Source organism: Anomaloglossus baeobatrachus, chromosome 7 (assembly GCF_048569485.1).
Source record: "Anomaloglossus baeobatrachus isolate aAnoBae1 chromosome 7, aAnoBae1.hap1, whole genome shotgun sequence".
Classification (NCBI taxonomy): Eukaryota; Metazoa; Chordata; class Amphibia; order Anura; family Aromobatidae; genus Anomaloglossus; species Anomaloglossus baeobatrachus.
Window position 1 is genome coordinate 205,465,028 of NC_134359.1, and position 18,653 is coordinate 205,483,680.

Below are 18,653 nucleotides of genomic sequence, written 5' to 3' on the forward strand. Positions count from 1 at the left end.
TCCAATGTTGAAACTCTAAATTATCTTTTTCAGCCCAAGCAGTGAGTATTTCCAGCATTTCCTGTTCAAGAAGGCTGCTATCAAACTTTTCTAACATTTCAGTCTGGCAAAAGTAAACCCACTGTTTTCATTTGGCATGCTTGATGCCATCCTACATTGGCTGACATCTTCTTCCTTTTGAGTACTTTGACAACACAGATTTAGAATCTCTCCATTGCACTATCTAAGGAAGGGATATGAGAAAGACAAGTTTGACTTTATAGTATTTTTACAAGGAAAGTACACTGTTAAACATAGAAACTTCAGTACTGAGGCTATGAAAAGAAGGCACTGCTGAGATTCGAACTCAGGATCTCCTGTTTACGAGACAGGCGCTTTAACCAACTAAGCCACAGCACCACTTTGTGTAAGAGTAGAAAAGCACTACTGGTAGAATCGCCCTCACCTCATGTCTTTCAGTGTCCTTGAATGTCTAGAGATAGACGACTTATGCAAATTCTTTCTTTACTGGACTAATTTTTAGGGCTTCAATAGTGACAAAAAATACAATCTTTATTGAATTACTGATATTAAAACCCTAAACTTTGGTTAATCTCTGATAAAGTTTGAGCTTGTCCAACTCTTGACATAATCCACTGTTGTAGATATGATAAGAGCCACTTTGCCAGAAGCTCATACACAATCTTTAGTGAAATTGCACAGACTTGTCAAAATCCTCATTAGATCACATCATCTGGCTACAGACTCTTCCTGTAGACGAGCTGCCGAGTGGTTATGGCATATGACTACTAATTCATTGTGCTCTGCATGCATGGTTTTTGAATCCCATACTTGTTGAAGTTACCTTCATCTCCAATGTTGAAACTCTAAATTATCTTTTTCAGCCCAAGCAGTGAGTATTTCCAGCATTTCCTGTTCAAGAAGGCTGCTATCAAACTTTTCTAACATTTCAGTCTGGCAAAAGTAAACCCACTGTTTACATTTGGCATGCTTGATGCCATCCTACATTGGCTGACATCTTCTTCCTTTTGAGTACTTTGACAACACAGATTTAGAATCTCTCCATTGCACTATCTAAGGAAGGGATATGAGAAAGACAAGTTTGACTTTATAGTATTTTTACAAGGAAAGTACATTGTTAAACATAGAAACTTCTGTAAGAGGCTATGAAAAGAAGGCACTGCTGAGATTCGAACTCAGGATCTCCTGTTTACAAGACAGGCGCTTTAACCAACTAAGCCACAGCACCACATTGTTTAAGAGTAGGAAAGCACTACTGGTAGAATCGCCCTCACCTCATGTCTTTCAGTGTCCTTGAATGTCTAGAGATAGACGACTTATGCAAATTCTTTCTTTACTGGACTAATTTTTAGGGCTTCAATAGTGACAAAAAATACAATCTTTATTGAATTACTGATATTAAAACCCTAAACTTTGGTTAATCTCTGATAAAGTTTGAGCTTGTCCAACTCTTGACATAATCCACTGTTGTAGATATGATAAGAGCCACTTTGCCAGAAGCTCATACACAATCTTTAGTGAAATTGCACAGACTTGTCAAAATCCTCATTAGATCACATCATCTGGCTACAGACTCTTCCTGTAGACGAGCTGCCGAGTGGTTATGGCGTATGACTACTAATTCATTGTGCTCTGCATGCATGGTTTTTGAATCCCATACTTGTTGAAGTTACCTTCATCTCCAATGTTGAAACTCTAAATTATCTTTTTCAGCCCAAGCAGTGAGTATTTCCAGCATTTCCTGTTCAAGAAGGCTGCTATCAAACTTTTCTAACATTTCAGTCTGGCAAAAGTAAACCCACTGTTTTCATTTGGCATGCTTGATGCCATCCTACATTGGCTGACATCTTCTTCCTTTTGAGTACTTTGACAACACAGATTTAGAATCTCTCCATTGCACTATCTAAGGAAGGGATATGAGAAAGACAAGTTTGACTTTATAGTATTTTTACAAGGAAAGTACACTGTTAAACATAGAAACTTCAGTACTGAGGCTATGAAAAGAAGGCACTGCTGAGATTCGAACTCAGGATCTCCTGTTTACGAGACAGGCGCTTTAACCAACTAAGCCACAGCACCACTTTGTGTAAGAGTAGAAAAGCACTACTGGTAGAATCGCCCTCACCTCATGTCTTTCAGTGTCCTTGAATGTCTAGAGATAGACGACTTATGCAAATTCTTTCTTTACTGGACTAATTTTTAGGGCTTCAATAGTGACAAAAAATACAATCTTTCTTGAATTACTGATATTAAAACCCTAAACTTTGGTTAATCTCTGATAAAGTTTGAGCTTGTCCAACTCTTGACATAATCCACTGTTGTAGATATGATAAGAGCCACTTTGCCAGAAGCTCATACACAATCTTTAGTGAAATTGCACAGACTTGTCAAAATCCTCATTAGATCACATCATCTGGCTACAGACTCTTCCTGTAGACGAGCTGCCGAGTGGTTATGGCATATGACTACTAATTCATTGTGCTCTGCATGCATGGTTTTTGAATCCCATACTTGTTGAAGTTACCTTCATCTCCAATGTTGAAACTCTAAATTATCTTTTTCAGCCCAAGCAGTGAGTATTTCCAGCATTTCCTGTTCAAGAAGGCTGCTATCAAACTTTTCTAACATTTCAGTCTGGCAAAAGTAAACCCACTGTTTACATTTGGCATGCTTGATGCCATCCTACATTGGCTGACATCTTCTTCCTTTTGAGTACTTTGACAACACAGATTTAGAATCTCTCCATTGCACTATCTAAGGAAGGGATATGAGAAAGACAAGTTTGACTTTATAGTATTTTTACAAGGAAAGTACATTGTTAAACATAGAAACTTCTGTAAGAGGCTATGAAAAGAAGGCACTGCTGAGATTCGAACTCAGGATCTCCTGTTTACAAGACAGGCGCTTTAACCAACTAAGCCACAGCACCACATTGTTTAAGAGTAGGAAAGCACTACTGGTAGAATCGCCCTCACCTCATGTCTTTCAGTGTCCTTGAATGTCTAGAGATAGACGACTTATGCAAATTCTTTCTTTACTGGACTAATTTTTAGGGCTTCAATAGTGACAAAAAATACAATCTTTATTGAATTACTGATATTAAAACCCTAAACTTTGGTTAATCTCTGATAAAGTTTGAGCTTGTCCAACTCTTGACATAATCCACTGTTGTAGATATGATAAGAGCCACTTTGCCAGAAGCTCATACACAATCTTTAGTGAAATTGCACAGACTTGTCAAAATCCTCATTAGATCACATCATCTGGCTACAGACTCTTCCTGTAGACGAGCTGCCGAGTGGTTATGGCGTATGACTACTAATTCATTGTGCTCTGCATGCATGGTTTTTGAATCCCATACTTGTTGAAGTTACCTTCATCTCCAATGTTGAAACTCTAAATTATCTTTTTCAGCCCAAGCAGTGAGTATTTCCAGCATTTCCTGTTCAAGAAGGCTGCTATCAAACTTTTCTAACATTTCAGTCTGGCAAAAGTAAACCCACTGTTTTCATTTGGCATGCTTGATGCCATCCTACATTGGCTGACATCTTCTTCCTTTTGAGTACTTTGACAACACAGATTTAGAATCTCTCCATTGCACTATCTAAGGAAGGGATATGAGAAAGACAAGTTTGACTTTATAGTATTTTTACAAGGAAAGTACATTGTTAAACATAGAAACTTCTGTAAGAGGCTATGAAAAGAAGGCACTGCTGAGATTCGAACTCAGGATCTCCTGTTTACAAGACAGGCGCTTTAACCAACTAAGCCACAGCACCACATTGTTTAAGAGTAGGAAAGCACTACTGGTAGAATCGCCCTCACCTCATGTCTTTCAGTGTCCTTGAATGTCTAGAGATAGACGACTTATGCAAATTCTTTCTTTACTGGACTAATTTTTAGGGCTTCAATAGTGACAAAAAATACAATCTTTCTTGAATTACTGATATTAAAACCCTAAACTTTGGTTAATCTCTGATAAAGTTTGAGCTTGTCCAACTCTTGACATAATCCACTGTTGTAGATATGATAAGAGCCACTTTGCCAGAAGCTCATACACAATCTTTAGTGAAATTGCACAGACTTGTCAAAATCCTCATTAGATCACATCATCTGGCTACAGACTCTTCCTGTAGACGAGCTGCCGAGTGGTTATGGCGTATGACTACTAATTCATTGTGCTCTGCATGCATGGTTTTTGAATCCCATACTTGTTGAAGTTACCTTCATCTCCAATGTTGAAACTCTAAATTATCTTTTTCAGCCCAAGCAGTGAGTATTTCCAGCATTTCCTGTTCAAGAAGGCTGCTATCAAACTTTTCTAACATTTCAGTCTGGCAAAAGTAAACCCACTGTTTTCATTTGGCATGCTTGATGCCATCCTACATTGGCTGACATCTTCTTCCTTTTGAGTACTTTGACAACACAGATTTAGAATCTCTCCATTGCACTATCTAAGGAAGGGATATGAGAAAGACAAGTTTGACTTTATAGTATTTTTACAAGGAAAGTACATTGTTAAACATAGAAACTTCTGTAAGAGGCTATGAAAAGAAGGCACTGCTGAGATTCGAACTCAGGATCTCCTGTTTACAAGACAGGCGCTTTAACCAACTAAGCCACAGCACCACATTGTTTAAGAGTAGGAAAGCACTACTGGTAGAATCGCCCTCACCTCATGTCTTTCAGTGTCCTTGAATGTCTAGAGATAGACGACTTATGCAAATTCTTTCTTTACTGGACTAATTTTTAGGGCTTCAATAGTGACAAAAAATACAATCTTTCTTGAATTACTGATATTAAAACCCTAAACTTTGGTTAATCTCTGATAAAGTTTGAGCTTGTCCAACTCTTGACATAATCCACTGTTGTAGATATGATAAGAGCCACTTTGCCAGAAGCTCATACACAATCTTTAGTGAAATTGCACAGACTTGTCAAAATCCTCATTAGATCACATCATCTGGCTACAGACTCTTCCTGTAGACGAGCTGCCGAGTGGTTATGGCGTATGACTACTAATTCATTGTGCTCTGCATGCATGGTTTTTGAATCCCATACTTGTTGAAGTTACCTTCATCTCCAATGTTGAAACTCTAAATTATCTTTTTCAGCCCAAGCAGTGAGTATTTCCAGCATTTCCTGTTCAAGAAGGCTGCTATCAAACTTTTCTAACATTTCAGTCTGGCAAAAGTAAACCCACTGTTTTCATTTGGCATGCTTGATGCCATCCTACATTGGCTGACATCTTCTTCCTTTTGAGTACTTTGACAACACAGATTTAGAATCTCTCCATTGCACTATCTAAGGAAGGGATATGAGAAAGACAAGTTTGACTTTATAGTATTTTTACAAGGAAAGTACACTGTTAAACATAGAAACTTCAGTACTGAGGCTATGAAAAGAAGGCACTGCTGAGATTCGAACTCAGGATCTCCTGTTTACAAGACAGGCGCTTTAACCAACTAAGCCACAGCACCACATTGTTTAAGAGTAGGAAAGCACTACTGGTAGAATCGCCCTCACCTCATGTCTTTCAGTGTCCTTGAATGTCTAGAGATAGACGACTTATGCAAATTCTTTCTTTACTGGACTAATTTTTAGGGCTTCAATAGTGACAAAAAATACAATCTTTCTTGAATTACTGATATTAAAACCCTAAACTTTGGTTAATCTCTGATAAAGTTTGAGCTTGTCCAACTCTTGACATAATCCACTGTTGTAGATATGATAAGAGCCACTTTGCCAGAAGCTCATACACAATCTTTAGTGAAATTGCACAGACTTGTCAAAATCCTCATTAGATCACATCATCTGGCTACAGACTCTTCCTGTAGACGAGCTGCCGAGTGGTTATGGCGTATGACTACTAATTCATTGTGCTCTGCATGCATGGTTTTTGAATCCCATACTTGTTGAAGTTACCTTCATCTCCAATGTTGAAACTCTAAATTATCTTTTTCAGCCCAAGCAGTGAGTATTTCCAGCATTTCCTGTTCAAGAAGGCTGCTATCAAACTTTTCTAACATTTCAGTCTGGCAAAAGTAAACCCACTGTTTTCATTTGGCATGCTTGATGCCATCCTACATTGGCTGACATCTTCTTCCTTTTGAGTACTTTGACAACACAGATTTAGAATCTCTCCATTGCACTATCTAAGGAAGGGATATGAGAAAGACAAGTTTGACTTTATAGTATTTTTACAAGGAAAGTACACTGTTAAACATAGAAACTTCAGTACTGAGGCTATGAAAAGAAGGCACTGCTGAGATTCGAACTCAGGATCTCCTGTTTACAAGACAGGCGCTTTAACCAACTAAGCCACAGCACCACATTGTTTAAGAGTAGGAAAGCACTACTGGTAGAATCGCCCTCACCTCATGTCTTTCAGTGTCCTTGAATGTCTAGAGATAGACGACTTATGCAAATTCTTTCTTTACTGGACTAATTTTTAGGGCTTCAATAGTGACAAAAAATACAATCTTTCTTGAATTACTGATATTAAAACCCTAAACTTTGGTTAATCTCTGATAAAGTTTGAGCTTGTCCAACTCTTGACATAATCCACTGTTGTAGATATGATAAGAGCCACTTTGCCAGAAGCTCATACACAATCTTTAGTGAAATTGCACAGACTTGTCAAAATCCTCATTAGATCACATCATCTGGCTACAGACTCTTCCTGTAGACGAGCTGCCGAGTGGTTATGGCGTATGACTACTAATTCATTGTGCTCTGCATGCATGGTTTTTGAATCCCATACTTGTTGAAGTTACCTTCATCTCCAATGTTGAAACTCTAAATTATCTTTTTCAGCCCAAGCAGTGAGTATTTCCAGCATTTCCTGTTCAAGAAGGCTGCTATCAAACTTTTCTAACATTTCAGTCTGGCAAAAGTAAACCCACTGTTTTCATTTGGCATGCTTGATGCCATCCTACATTGGCTGACATCTTCTTCCTTTTGAGTACTTTGACAACACAGATTTAGAATCTCTCCATTGCACTATCTAAGGAAGGGATATGAGAAAGACAAGTTTGACTTTATAGTATTTTTACAAGGAAAGTACATTGTTAAACATAGAAACTTCTGTAAGAGGCTATGAAAAGAAGGCACTGCTGAGATTCGAACTCAGGATCTCCTGTTTACAAGACAGGCGCTTTAACCAACTAAGCCACAGCACCACATTGTTTAAGAGTAGGAAAGCACTACTGGTAGAATCGCCCTCACCTCATGTCTTTCAGTGTCCTTGAATGTCTAGAGATAGACGACTTATGCAAATTCTTTCTTTACTGGACTAATTTTTAGGGCTTCAATAGTGACAAAAAATACAATCTTTCTTGAATTACTGATATTAAAACCCTAAACTTTGGTTAATCTCTGATAAAGTTTGAGCTTGTCCAACTCTTGACATAATCCACTGTTGTAGATATGATAAGAGCCACTTTGCCAGAAGCTCATACACAATCTTTAGTGAAATTGCACAGACTTGTCAAAATCCTCATTAGATCACATCATCTGGCTACAGACTCTTCCTGTAGACGAGCTGCCGAGTGGTTATGGCGTATGACTACTAATCCATTGTGCTCTGCATGCATGGTTTTTGAATCCCATACTTGTTGAAGTTACCTTCATCTCCAATGTTGAAACTCTAAATTATCTTTTTCAGCCCAAGCAGTGAGTATTTCCAGCATTTCCTGTTCAAGAAGGCTGCTATCAAACTTTTCTAACATTTCAGTCTGGCAAAAGTAAACCCACTGTTTTCATTTGGCATGCTTGATGCCATCCTACATTGGCTGACATCTTCTTCCTTTTGAGTACTTTGACAACACAGATTTAGAATCTCTCCATTGCACTATCTAAGGAAGGGATATGAGAAAGACAAGTTTGACTTTATAGTATTTTTACAAGGAAAGTACATTGTTAAACATAGAAACTTCTGTAAGAGGCTATGAAAAGAAGGCACTGCTGAGATTCGAACTCAGGATCTCCTGTTTACAAGACAGGCGCTTTAACCAACTAAGCCACAGCACCACTTTGTTTAAGAGTAGGAAAGCACTACTGGTAGAATCGCCCTCACCTCATGTCTTTCAGTGTCCTTGAATGTCTAGAGATAGACGACTTATGCAAATTCTTTCTTTACTGGACTAATTTTTAGGGCTTCAATAGTGACAAAAAATACAATCTTTATTGAATTACTGATATTAAAACCCTAAACTTTGGTTAATCTCTGATAAAGTTTGAGCTTGTCCAACTCTTGACATAATCCACTGTTGTAGATATGATAAGAGCCACTTTGCCAGAAGCTCATACACAATCTTTAGTGAAATTGCACAGACTTGTCAAAATCCTCATTAGATCACATCATCTGGCTACAGACTCTTCCTGTAGACGAGCTGCCGAGTGGTTATGGCGTATGACTACTAATCCATTGTGCTCTGCATGCATGGTTTTTGAATCCCATACTTGTTGAAGTTACCTTCATCTCCAATGTTGAAACTCTAAATTATCTTTTTCAGCCCAAGCAGTGAGTATTTCCAGCATTTCCTGTTCAAGAAGGCTGCTATCAAACTTTTCTAACATTTCAGTCTGGCAAAAGTAAACCCACTGTTTTCATTTGGCATGCTTGATGCCATCCTACATTGGCTGACATCTTCTTCCTTTTGAGTACTTTGACAACACAGATTTAGAATCTCTCCATTGCACTATCTAAGGAAGGGATATGAGAAAGACAAGTTTGACTTTATAGTATTTTTACAAGGAAAGTACATTGTTAAACATAGAAACTTCTGTAAGAGGCTATGAAAAGAAGGCACTGCTGAGATTCGAACTCAGGATCTCCTGTTTACAAGACAGGCGCTTTAACCAACTAAGCCACAGCACCACTTTGTTTAAGAGTAGGAAAGCACTACTGGTAGAATCGCCCTCACCTCATGTCTTTCAGTGTCCTTGAATGTCTAGAGATAGACGACTTATGCAAATTCTTTCTTTACTGGACTAATTTTTAGGGCTTCAATAGTGACAAAAAATACAATCTTTATTGAATTACTGATATTAAAACCCTAAACTTTGGTTAATCTCTGATAAAGTTTGAGCTTGTCCAACTCTTGACATAATCCACTGTTGTAGATATGATAAGAGCCACTTTGCCAGAAGCTCATACACAATCTTTAGTGAAATTGCACAGACTTGTCAAAATCCTCATTAGATCACATCATCTGGCTACAGACTCTTCCTGTAGACGAGCTGCCGAGTGGTTATGGCGTATGACTACTAATCCATTGTGCTCTGCATGCATGGTTTTTGAATCCCATACTTGTTGAAGTTACCTTCATCTCCAATGTTGAAACTCTAAATTATCTTTTTCAGCCCAAGCAGTGAGTATTTCCAGCATTTCCTGTTCAAGAAGGCTGCTATCAAACTTTTCTAACATTTCAGTCTGGCAAAAGTAAACCCACTGTTTTCATTTGGCATGCTTGATGCCATCCTACATTGGCTGACATCTTCTTCCTTTTGAGTACTTTGACAACACAGATTTAGAATCTCTCCATTGCACTATCTAAGGAAGGGATATGAGAAAGACAAGTTTGACTTTATAGTATTTTTACAAGGAAAGTACATTGTTAAACATAGAAACTTCTGTAAGAGGCTATTAAAAGAAGGCACTGCTGAGATTTGAACTCAGGATCTCCTGATTACAAGACAGGCGCTTTAACCAACTAAGCAACAGCACCACTTTGTTTAAGAGTAGGAAAGCACTACTGGTAGAATCGCCCTCACCTCATGTCTTTCAGTGTCCTTGAATGTCTAGAGATAGACGACTAATGCAAATTCTTTCTTTACTGGACTAATTTTTAGGGCTTCAATAGTGACAAAAAATACAATCTTTATTGAATTACTGATATTAAAACCCTAAACTTTGGTTAATCTCTGATAAAGTTTGAGCTTGTCCAACTCTTGACATAATCCACTGTTGTAGATATGATAAGAGCCACTTTGCCAGAAGCTCATACACAATCTTTAGTGAAATTGCACAGACTTGTCAAAATCCTCATTAGATCACATCATCTGGCTACAGACTCTTCCTGTAGACGAGCTGCCGAGTGGTTATGGCGTATGACTACTAATCCATTGTGCTCTGCATGCATGGTTTTTGAATCCCATACTTGTTGAAGTTACCTTCATCTCCAATGTTGAAACTCTAAATTATCTTTTTCAGCCCAAGCAGTGAGTATTTCCAGCATTTCCTGTTCAAGAAGGCTGCTATCAAACTTTTCTAACATTTCAGTCTGGCAAAAGTAAACCCACTGTTTTCATTTGGCATGCTTGATGCCATCCTACATTGGCTGACATCTTCTTCCTTTTGAGTACTTTGACAACACAGATTTAGAATCTCTCCATTGCACTATCTAAGGAAGGGATATGAGAAAGACAAGTTTGACTTTATAGTATTTTTACAAGGAAAGTACATTGTTAAACATAGAAACTTCTGTAAGAGGCTATGAAAAGAAGGCACTGCTGAGATTCGAACTCAGGATCTCCTGTTTACAAGACAGGCGCTTTAACCAACTAAGCCACAGCACCACTTTGTTTAAGAGTAGGAAAGCACTACTGGTAGAATCGCCCTCACCTCATGTCTTTCAGTGTCCTTGAATGTCTAGAGATAGACGACTTATGCAAATTCTTTCTTTACTGGACTAATTTTTAGGGCTTCAATAGTGACAAAAAATACAATCTTTATTGAATTACTGATATTAAAACCCTAAACTTTGGTTAATCTCTGATAAAGTTTGAGCTTGTCCAACTCTTGACATAATCCACTGTTGTAGATATGATAAGAGCCACTTTGCCAGAAGCTCATACACAATCTTTAGTGAAATTGCACAGACTTGTCAAAATCCTCATTAGATCACATCATCTGGCTACAGACTCTTCCTGTAGACGAGCTGCCGAGTGGTTATGGCGTATGACTACTAATCCATTGTGCTCTGCATGCATGGTTTTTGAATCCCATACTTGTTGAAGTTACCTTCATCTCCAATGTTGAAACTCTAAATTATCTTTTTCAGCCCAAGCAGTGAGTATTTCCAGCATTTCCTGTTCAAGAAGGCTGCTATCAAACTTTTCAAAACATTTCAGTCTGGCAAAAGTAAACCCACTGTTTTCATTTGGCATGCTTGATGCCATCCTACATTGGCTGACATCTTCTTCCTTTTGAGTACTTTGACAACACAGATTTAGAATCTCTCCATTGCACTATCTAAGGAAGGGATATGAGAAAGACAAGTTTGACTTTATAGTATTTTTACAAGGAAAGTACATTGTTAAACATAGAAACTTCTGTAAGAGGCTATGAAAAGAAGGCACTGCTGAGATTCGAACTCAGGATCTCCTGTTTACAAGACAGGCGCTTTAACCAACTAAGCCACAGCACCACTTTGTTTAAGAGTAGGAAAGCACTACTGGTAGAATCGCCCTCACCTCATGTCTTTCAGTGTCCTTGAATGTCTAGAGATAGACGACTTATGCAAATTCTTTCTTTACTGGACTAATTTTTAGGGCTTCAATAGTGACAAAAAATACAATCTTTATTGAATTACTGATATTAAAACCCTAAACTTTGGTTAATCTCTGATAAAGTTTGAGCTTGTCCAACTCTTGACATAATCCACTGTTGTAGATATGATAAGAGCCACTTTGCCAGAAGCTCATACACAATCTTTAGTGAAATTGCACAGACTTGTCAAAATCCTCATTAGATCACATCATCTGGCTACAGACTCTTCCTGTAGACGAGCTGCCGAGTGGTTATGGCGTATGACTACTAATCCATTGTGCTCTGCATGCATGGTTTTTGAATCCCATACTTGTTGAAGTTACCTTCATCTCCAATGTTGAAACTCTAAATTATCTTTTTCAGCCCAAGCAGTGAGTATTTCCAGCATTTCCTGTTCAAGAAGGCTGCTATCAAACTTTTCTAACATTTCAGTCTGGCAAAAGTAAACCCACTGTTTTCATTTGGCATGCTTGATGCCATCCTACATTGGCTGACATCTTCTTCCTTTTGAGTACTTTGACAACACAGATTTAGAATCTCTCCATTGCACTATCTAAGGAAGGGATATGAGAAAGACAAGTTTGACTTTATAGTATTTTTACAAGGAAAGTACATTGTTAAACATAGAAACTTCTGTAAGAGGCTATGAAAAGAAGGCACTGCTGAGATTCGAACTCAGGATCTCCTGTTTACAAGACAGGCGCTTTAACCAACTAAGCCACAGCACCACTTTGTTTAAGAGTAGGAAAGCACTACTGGTAGAATCGCCCTCACCTCATGTCTTTCAGTGTCCTTGAATGTCTAGAGATAGACGACTTATGCAAATTCTTTCTTTACTGGACTAATTTTTAGGGCTTCAATAGTGACAAAAAATACAATCTTTATTGAATTACTGATATTAAAACCCTAAACTTTGGTTAATCTCTGATAAAGTTTGAGCTTGTCCAACTCTTGACATAATCCACTGTTGTAGATATGATAAGAGCCACTTTGCCAGAAGCTCATACACAATCTTTAGTGAAATTGCACAGACTTGTCAAAATCCTCATTAGATCACATCATCTGGCTACAGACTCTTCCTGTAGACGAGCTGCCGAGTGGTTATGGCGTATGACTACTAATCCATTGTGCTCTGCATGCATGGTTTTTGAATCCCATACTTGTTGAAGTTACCTTCATCTCCAATGTTGAAACTCTAAATTATCTTTTTCAGCCCAAGCAGTGAGTATTTCCAGCATTTCCTGTTCAAGAAGGCTGCTATCAAACTTTTCTAACATTTCAGTCTGGCAAAAGTAAACCCACTGTTTTCATTTGGCATGCTTGATGCCATCCTACATTGGCTGACATCTTCTTCCTTTTGAGTACTTTGACAACACAGATTTAGAATCTCTCCATTGCACTATCTAAGGAAGGGATATGAGAAAGACAAGTTTGACTTTATAGTATTTTTACAAGGAAAGTACATTGTTAAACATAGAAACTTCTGTAAGAGGCTATGAAAAGAAGGCACTGCTGAGATTCGAACTCAGGATCTCCTGTTTACAAGACAGGCGCTTTAACCAACTAAGCCACAGCACCACTTTGTTTAAGAGTAGGAAAGCACTACTGGTAGAATCGCCCTCACCTCATGTCTTTCAGTGTCCTTGAATGTCTAGAGATAGACGACTTATGCAAATTCTTTCTTTACTGGACTAATTTTTAGGGCTTCAATAGTGACAAAAAATACAATCTTTCTTGAATTACTGATATTAAAACCCTAAACTTTGGTTAATCTCTGATAAAGTTTGAGCTTGTCCAACTCTTGACATAATCCACTGTTGTAGATATGATAAGAGCCACTTTGCCAGAAGCTCATACACAATCTTTAGTGAAATTGCACAGACTTGTCAAAATCCTCATTAGATCACATCATCTGGCTACAGACTCTTCCTGTAGACGAGCTGCCGAGTGGTTATGGCGTATGACTACTAATTCATTGTGCTCTGCATGCATGGTTTTTGAATCCCATACTTGTTGAAGTTACCTTCATCTCCAATGTTGAAACTCTAAATTATCTTTTTCAGCCCAAGCAGTGAGTATTTCCAGCATTTCCTGTTCAAGAAGGCTGCTATCAAACTTTTCTAACATTTCAGTCTGGCAAAAGTAAACCCACTGTTTTCATTTGGCATGCTTGATGCCATCCTACATTGGCTGACATCTTCTTCCTTTTGAGTACTTTGACAACACAGATTTAGAATCTCTCCATTGCACTATCTAAGGAAGGGATATGAGAAAGACAAGTTTGACTTTATAGTATTTTTACAAGGAAAGTACATTGTTAAACATAGAAACTTCTGTAAGAGGCTATGAAAAGAAGGCACTGCTGAGATTCGAACTCAGGATCTCCTGTTTACAAGACAGGCGCTTTAACCAACTAAGCCACAGCACCACATTGTTTAAGAGTAGGAAAGCACTACTGGTAGAATCGCCCTCACCTCATGTCTTTCAGTGTCCTTGAATGTCTAGAGATAGACGACTTATGCAAATTCTTTCTTTACTGGACTAATTTTTAGGGCTTCAATAGTGACAAAAAATACAATCTTTCTTGAATTACTGATATTAAAACCCTAAACTTTGGTTAATCTCTGATAAAGTTTGAGCTTGTCCAACTCTTGACATAATCCACTGTTGTAGATATGATAAGAGCCACTTTGCCAGAAGCTCATACACAATCTTTAGTGAAATTGCACAGACTTGTCAAAATCCTCATTAGATCACATCATCTGGCTACAGACTCTTCCTGTAGACGAGCTGCCGAGTGGTTATGGCGTATGACTACTAATTCATTGTGCTCTGCATGCATGGTTTTTGAATCCCATACTTGTTGAAGTTACCTTCATCTCCAATGTTGAAACTCTAAATTATCTTTTTCAGCCCAAGCAGTGAGTATTTCCAGCATTTCCTGTTCAAGAAGGCTGCTATCAAACTTTTCTAACATTTCAGTCTGGCAAAAGTAAACCCACTGTTTTCATTTGGCATGCTTGATGCCATCCTACATTGGCTGACATCTTCTTCCTTTTGAGTACTTTGACAACACAGATTTAGAATCTCTCCATTGCACTATCTAAGGAAGGGATATGAGAAAGACAAGTTTGACTTTATAGTATTTTTACAAGGAAAGTACATTGTTAAACATAGAAACTTCTGTAAGAGGCTATGAAAAGAAGGCACTGCTGAGATTCGAACTCAGGATCTCCTGTTTACAAGACAGGCGCTTTAACCAACTAAGCCACAGCACCACATTGTTTAAGAGTAGGAAAGCACTACTGGTAGAATCGCCCTCACCTCATGTCTTTCAGTGTCCTTGAATGTCTAGAGATAGACGACTTATGCAAATTCTTTCTTTACTGGACTAATTTTTAGGGCTTCAATAGTGACAAAAAATACAATCTTTCTTGAATTACTGATATTAAAACCCTAAACTTTGGTTAATCTCTGATAAAGTTTGAGCTTGTCCAACTCTTGACATAATCCACTGTTGTAGATATGATAAGAGCCACTTTGCCAGAAGCTCATACACAATCTTTAGTGAAATTGCACAGACTTGTCAAAATCCTCATTAGATCACATCATCTGGCTACAGACTCTTCCTGTAGACGAGCTGCCGAGTGGTTATGGCGTATGACTACTAATTCATTGTGCTCTGCATGCATGGTTTTTGAATCCCATACTTGTTGAAGTTACCTTCATCTCCAATGTTGAAACTCTAAATTATCTTTTTCAGCCCAAGCAGTGAGTATTTCCAGCATTTCCTGTTCAAGAAGGCTGCTATCAAACTTTTCTAACATTTCAGTCTGGCAAAAGTAAACCCACTGTTTTCATTTGGCATGCTTGATGCCATCCTACATTGGCTGACATCTTCTTCCTTTTGAGTACTTTGACAACACAGATTTAGAATCTCTCCATTGCACTATCTAAGGAAGGGATATGAGAAAGACAAGTTTGACTTTATAGTATTTTTACAAGGAAAGTACATTGTTAAACATAGAAACTTCTGTAAGAGGCTATGAAAAGAAGGCACTGCTGAGATTCGAACTCAGGATCTCCTGTTTACAAGACAGGCGCTTTAACCAACTAAGCCACAGCACCACATTGTTTAAGAGTAGGAAAGCACTACTGGTAGAATCGCCCTCACCTCATGTCTTTCAGTGTCCTTGAATGTCTAGAGATAGACGACTTATGCAAATTCTTTCTTTACTGGACTAATTTTTAGGGCTTCAATAGTGACAAAAAATACAATCTTTCTTGAATTACTGATATTAAAACCCTAAACTTTGGTTAATCTCTGATAAAGTTTGAGCTTGTCCAACTCTTGACATAATCCACTGTTGTAGATATGATAAGAGCCACTTTGCCAGAAGCTCATACACAATCTTTAGTGAAATTGCACAGACTTGTCAAAATCCTCATTAGATCACATCATCTGGCTACAGACTCTTCCTGTAGACGAGCTGCCGAGTGGTTATGGCGTATGACTACTAATTCATTGTGCTCTGCATGCATGGTTTTTGAATCCCATACTTGTTGAAGTTACCTTCATCTCCAATGTTGAAACTCTAAATTATCTTTTTCAGCCCAAGCAGTGAGTATTTCCAGCATTTCCTGTTCAAGAAGGCTGCTATCAAACTTTTCTAACATTTCAGTCTGGCAAAAGTAAACCCACTGTTTTCATTTGGCATGCTTGATGCCATCCTACATTGGCTGACATCTTCTTCCTTTTGAGTACTTTGACAACACAGATTTAGAATCTCTCCATTGCACTATCTAAGGAAGGGATATGAGAAAGACAAGTTTGACTTTATAGTATTTTTACAAGGAAAGTACACTGTTAAACATAGAAACTTCAGTACTGAGGCTATGAAAAGAAGGCACTGCTGAGATTCGAACTCAGGATCTCCTGTTTACAAGACAGGCGCTTTAACCAACTAAGCCACAGCACCACATTGTTTAAGAGTAGGAAAGCACTACTGGTAGAATCGCCCTCACCTCATGTCTTTCAGTGTCCTTGAATGTCTAGAGATAGACGACTTATGCAAATTCTTTCTTTACTGGACTAATTTTTAGGGCTTCAATAGTGACAAAAAATACAATCTTTCTTGAATTACTGATATTAAAACCCTAAACTTTGGTTAATCTCTGATAAAGTTTGAGCTTGTCCAACTCTTGACATAATCCACTGTTGTAGATATGATAAGAGCCACTTTGCCAGAAGCTCATACACAATCTTTAGTGAAATTGCACAGACTTGTCAAAATCCTCATTAGATCACATCATCTGGCTACAGACTCTTCCTGTAGACGAGCTGCCGAGTGGTTATGGCGTATGACTACTAATTCATTGTGCTCTGCATGCATGGTTTTTGAATCCCATACTTGTTGAAGTTACCTTCATCTCCAATGTTGAAACTCTAAATTATCTTTTTCAGCCCAAGCAGTGAGTATTTCCAGCATTTCCTGTTCAAGAAGGCTGCTATCAAACTTTTCTAACATTTCAGTCTGGCAAAAGTAAACCCACTGTTTTCATTTGGCATGCTTGATGCCATCCTACATTGGCTGACATCTTCTTCCTTTTGAGTACTTTGACAACACAGATTTAGAATCTCTCCATTGCACTATCTAAGGAAGGGATATGAGAAAGACAAGTTTGACTTTATAGTATTTTTACAAGGAAAGTACACTGTTAAACATAGAAACTTCAGTACTGAGGCTATGAAAAGAAGGCACTGCTGAGATTCGAACTCAGGATCTCCTGTTTACAAGACAGGCGCTTTAACCAACTAAGCCACAGCACCACATTGTTTAAGAGTAGGAAAGCACTACTGGTAGAATCGCCCTCACCTCATGTCTTTCAGTGTCCTTGAATGTCTAGAGATAGACGACTTATGCAAATTCTTTCTTTACTGGACTAATTTTTAGGGCTTCAATAGTGACAAAAAATACAATCTTTCTTGAATTACTGATATTAAAACCCTAAACTTTGGTTAATCTCTGATAAAGTTTGAGCTTGTCCAACTCTTGACATAATCCACTGTTGTAGATATGATAAGAGCCACTTTGCCAGAAGCTCATACACAATCTTTAGTGAAATTGCACAGACTTGTCAAAATCCTCATTAGATCACATCATCTGGCTACAGACTCTTCCTGTAGACGAGCTGCCGAGTGGTTATGGCGTATGACTACTAATTCATTGTGCTCTGCATGCATGGTTTTTGAATCCCATACTTGTTGAAGTTACCTTCATCTCCAATGTTGAAACTCTAAATTATCTTTTTCAGCCCAAGCAGTGAGTATTTCCAGCATTTCCTGTTCAAGAAGGCTGCTATCAAACTTTTCTAACATTTCAGTCTGGCAAAAGTAAACCCACTGTTTTCATTTGGCATGCTTGATGCCATCCTACATTGGCTGACATCTTCTTCCTTTTGAGTACTTTGACAACACAGATTTAGAATCTCTCCATTGCACTATCTAAGGAAGGGATATGAGAAAGACAAGTTTGACTTTATAGTATTTTTACAAGGAAAGTACATTGTTAAACATAGAAACTTCTGTAAGAGGCTATGAAAAGAAGGCACTGCTGAGATTCGAACTCAGGATCTCCTGTTTACAAGACAGGCGCTTTAACCAACTAAGCCACAGCACCACATTGTTTAAGAGTAGGAAAGCACTACTGGTAGAATCGCCCTCACCTCATGTCTTTCAGTGTCCTTGAATGTCTAGAGATAGACGACTTATGCAAATTCTTTCTTTACTGGACTAATTTTTAGGGCTTCAATAGTGACAAAAAATACAATCTTTCTTGAATTACTGATATTAAAACCCTAAACTTTGGTTAATCTCTGATAAAGTTTGAGCTTGTCCAACTCTTGACATAATCCACTGTTGTAGATATGATAAGAGCCACTTTGCCAGAAGCTCATACACAATCTTTAGTGAAATTGCACAGACTTGTCAAAATCCTCATTAGATCACATCATCTGGCTACAGACTCTTCCTGTAGACGAGCTGCCGAGTGGTTATGGCGTATGACTACTAATTCAT

At 38.1% G+C, this 18,653-nt stretch overlaps 21 non-coding genes across 21 annotated transcripts; all 21 read right to left on the reverse strand.

The window, feature by feature from the left end:
* Positions 1-325: 325 nt before the first annotated feature.
* On the reverse strand, positions 326-399 carry TRNAT-CGU (transfer RNA threonine (anticodon CGU)). The gene has a single exon. It is a non-coding gene; the product is annotated as a tRNA-Thr (tRNA).
* Positions 400-1,175: 776 nt separating this feature from the next.
* TRNAT-UGU (transfer RNA threonine (anticodon UGU)) lies at positions 1,176-1,249 on the reverse strand. Its single transcript has one exon. It is a non-coding gene; the product is annotated as a tRNA-Thr (tRNA).
* A 777-nt stretch (positions 1,250-2,026) lies between these two features.
* TRNAT-CGU (transfer RNA threonine (anticodon CGU)) lies at positions 2,027-2,100 on the reverse strand. The gene has a single exon. It is a non-coding gene; the product is annotated as a tRNA-Thr (tRNA).
* A 776-nt stretch (positions 2,101-2,876) lies between these two features.
* Positions 2,877-2,950, reverse strand: TRNAT-UGU (transfer RNA threonine (anticodon UGU)). The gene has a single exon. It is a non-coding gene; the product is annotated as a tRNA-Thr (tRNA).
* A 776-nt stretch (positions 2,951-3,726) lies between these two features.
* Positions 3,727-3,800, reverse strand: TRNAT-UGU (transfer RNA threonine (anticodon UGU)). Its single transcript has one exon. It is a non-coding gene; the product is annotated as a tRNA-Thr (tRNA).
* A 776-nt stretch (positions 3,801-4,576) lies between these two features.
* TRNAT-UGU (transfer RNA threonine (anticodon UGU)) lies at positions 4,577-4,650 on the reverse strand. Its single transcript has one exon. It is a non-coding gene; the product is annotated as a tRNA-Thr (tRNA).
* A 777-nt stretch (positions 4,651-5,427) lies between these two features.
* TRNAT-UGU (transfer RNA threonine (anticodon UGU)) lies at positions 5,428-5,501 on the reverse strand. The gene has a single exon. It is a non-coding gene; the product is annotated as a tRNA-Thr (tRNA).
* Positions 5,502-6,278: 777 nt separating this feature from the next.
* On the reverse strand, positions 6,279-6,352 carry TRNAT-UGU (transfer RNA threonine (anticodon UGU)). Its single transcript has one exon. It is a non-coding gene; the product is annotated as a tRNA-Thr (tRNA).
* Positions 6,353-7,128: 776 nt separating this feature from the next.
* Positions 7,129-7,202, reverse strand: TRNAT-UGU (transfer RNA threonine (anticodon UGU)). Its single transcript has one exon. It is a non-coding gene; the product is annotated as a tRNA-Thr (tRNA).
* Positions 7,203-7,978: 776 nt separating this feature from the next.
* Positions 7,979-8,052, reverse strand: TRNAT-UGU (transfer RNA threonine (anticodon UGU)). The gene has a single exon. It is a non-coding gene; the product is annotated as a tRNA-Thr (tRNA).
* A 776-nt stretch (positions 8,053-8,828) lies between these two features.
* On the reverse strand, positions 8,829-8,902 carry TRNAT-UGU (transfer RNA threonine (anticodon UGU)). The gene has a single exon. It is a non-coding gene; the product is annotated as a tRNA-Thr (tRNA).
* Positions 8,903-10,528: 1,626 nt separating this feature from the next.
* TRNAT-UGU (transfer RNA threonine (anticodon UGU)) lies at positions 10,529-10,602 on the reverse strand. Its single transcript has one exon. It is a non-coding gene; the product is annotated as a tRNA-Thr (tRNA).
* Positions 10,603-11,379: 777 nt separating this feature from the next.
* TRNAT-UGU (transfer RNA threonine (anticodon UGU)) lies at positions 11,380-11,453 on the reverse strand. Its single transcript has one exon. It is a non-coding gene; the product is annotated as a tRNA-Thr (tRNA).
* A 776-nt stretch (positions 11,454-12,229) lies between these two features.
* On the reverse strand, positions 12,230-12,303 carry TRNAT-UGU (transfer RNA threonine (anticodon UGU)). Its single transcript has one exon. It is a non-coding gene; the product is annotated as a tRNA-Thr (tRNA).
* Positions 12,304-13,079: 776 nt separating this feature from the next.
* TRNAT-UGU (transfer RNA threonine (anticodon UGU)) lies at positions 13,080-13,153 on the reverse strand. The gene has a single exon. It is a non-coding gene; the product is annotated as a tRNA-Thr (tRNA).
* Positions 13,154-13,929: 776 nt separating this feature from the next.
* Positions 13,930-14,003, reverse strand: TRNAT-UGU (transfer RNA threonine (anticodon UGU)). The gene has a single exon. It is a non-coding gene; the product is annotated as a tRNA-Thr (tRNA).
* A 776-nt stretch (positions 14,004-14,779) lies between these two features.
* TRNAT-UGU (transfer RNA threonine (anticodon UGU)) lies at positions 14,780-14,853 on the reverse strand. Its single transcript has one exon. It is a non-coding gene; the product is annotated as a tRNA-Thr (tRNA).
* Positions 14,854-15,629: 776 nt separating this feature from the next.
* TRNAT-UGU (transfer RNA threonine (anticodon UGU)) lies at positions 15,630-15,703 on the reverse strand. Its single transcript has one exon. It is a non-coding gene; the product is annotated as a tRNA-Thr (tRNA).
* A 777-nt stretch (positions 15,704-16,480) lies between these two features.
* TRNAT-UGU (transfer RNA threonine (anticodon UGU)) lies at positions 16,481-16,554 on the reverse strand. The gene has a single exon. It is a non-coding gene; the product is annotated as a tRNA-Thr (tRNA).
* A 777-nt stretch (positions 16,555-17,331) lies between these two features.
* TRNAT-UGU (transfer RNA threonine (anticodon UGU)) lies at positions 17,332-17,405 on the reverse strand. Its single transcript has one exon. It is a non-coding gene; the product is annotated as a tRNA-Thr (tRNA).
* Positions 17,406-18,181: 776 nt separating this feature from the next.
* On the reverse strand, positions 18,182-18,255 carry TRNAT-UGU (transfer RNA threonine (anticodon UGU)). Its single transcript has one exon. It is a non-coding gene; the product is annotated as a tRNA-Thr (tRNA).
* Positions 18,256-18,653: the final 398 nt, after the last annotated feature.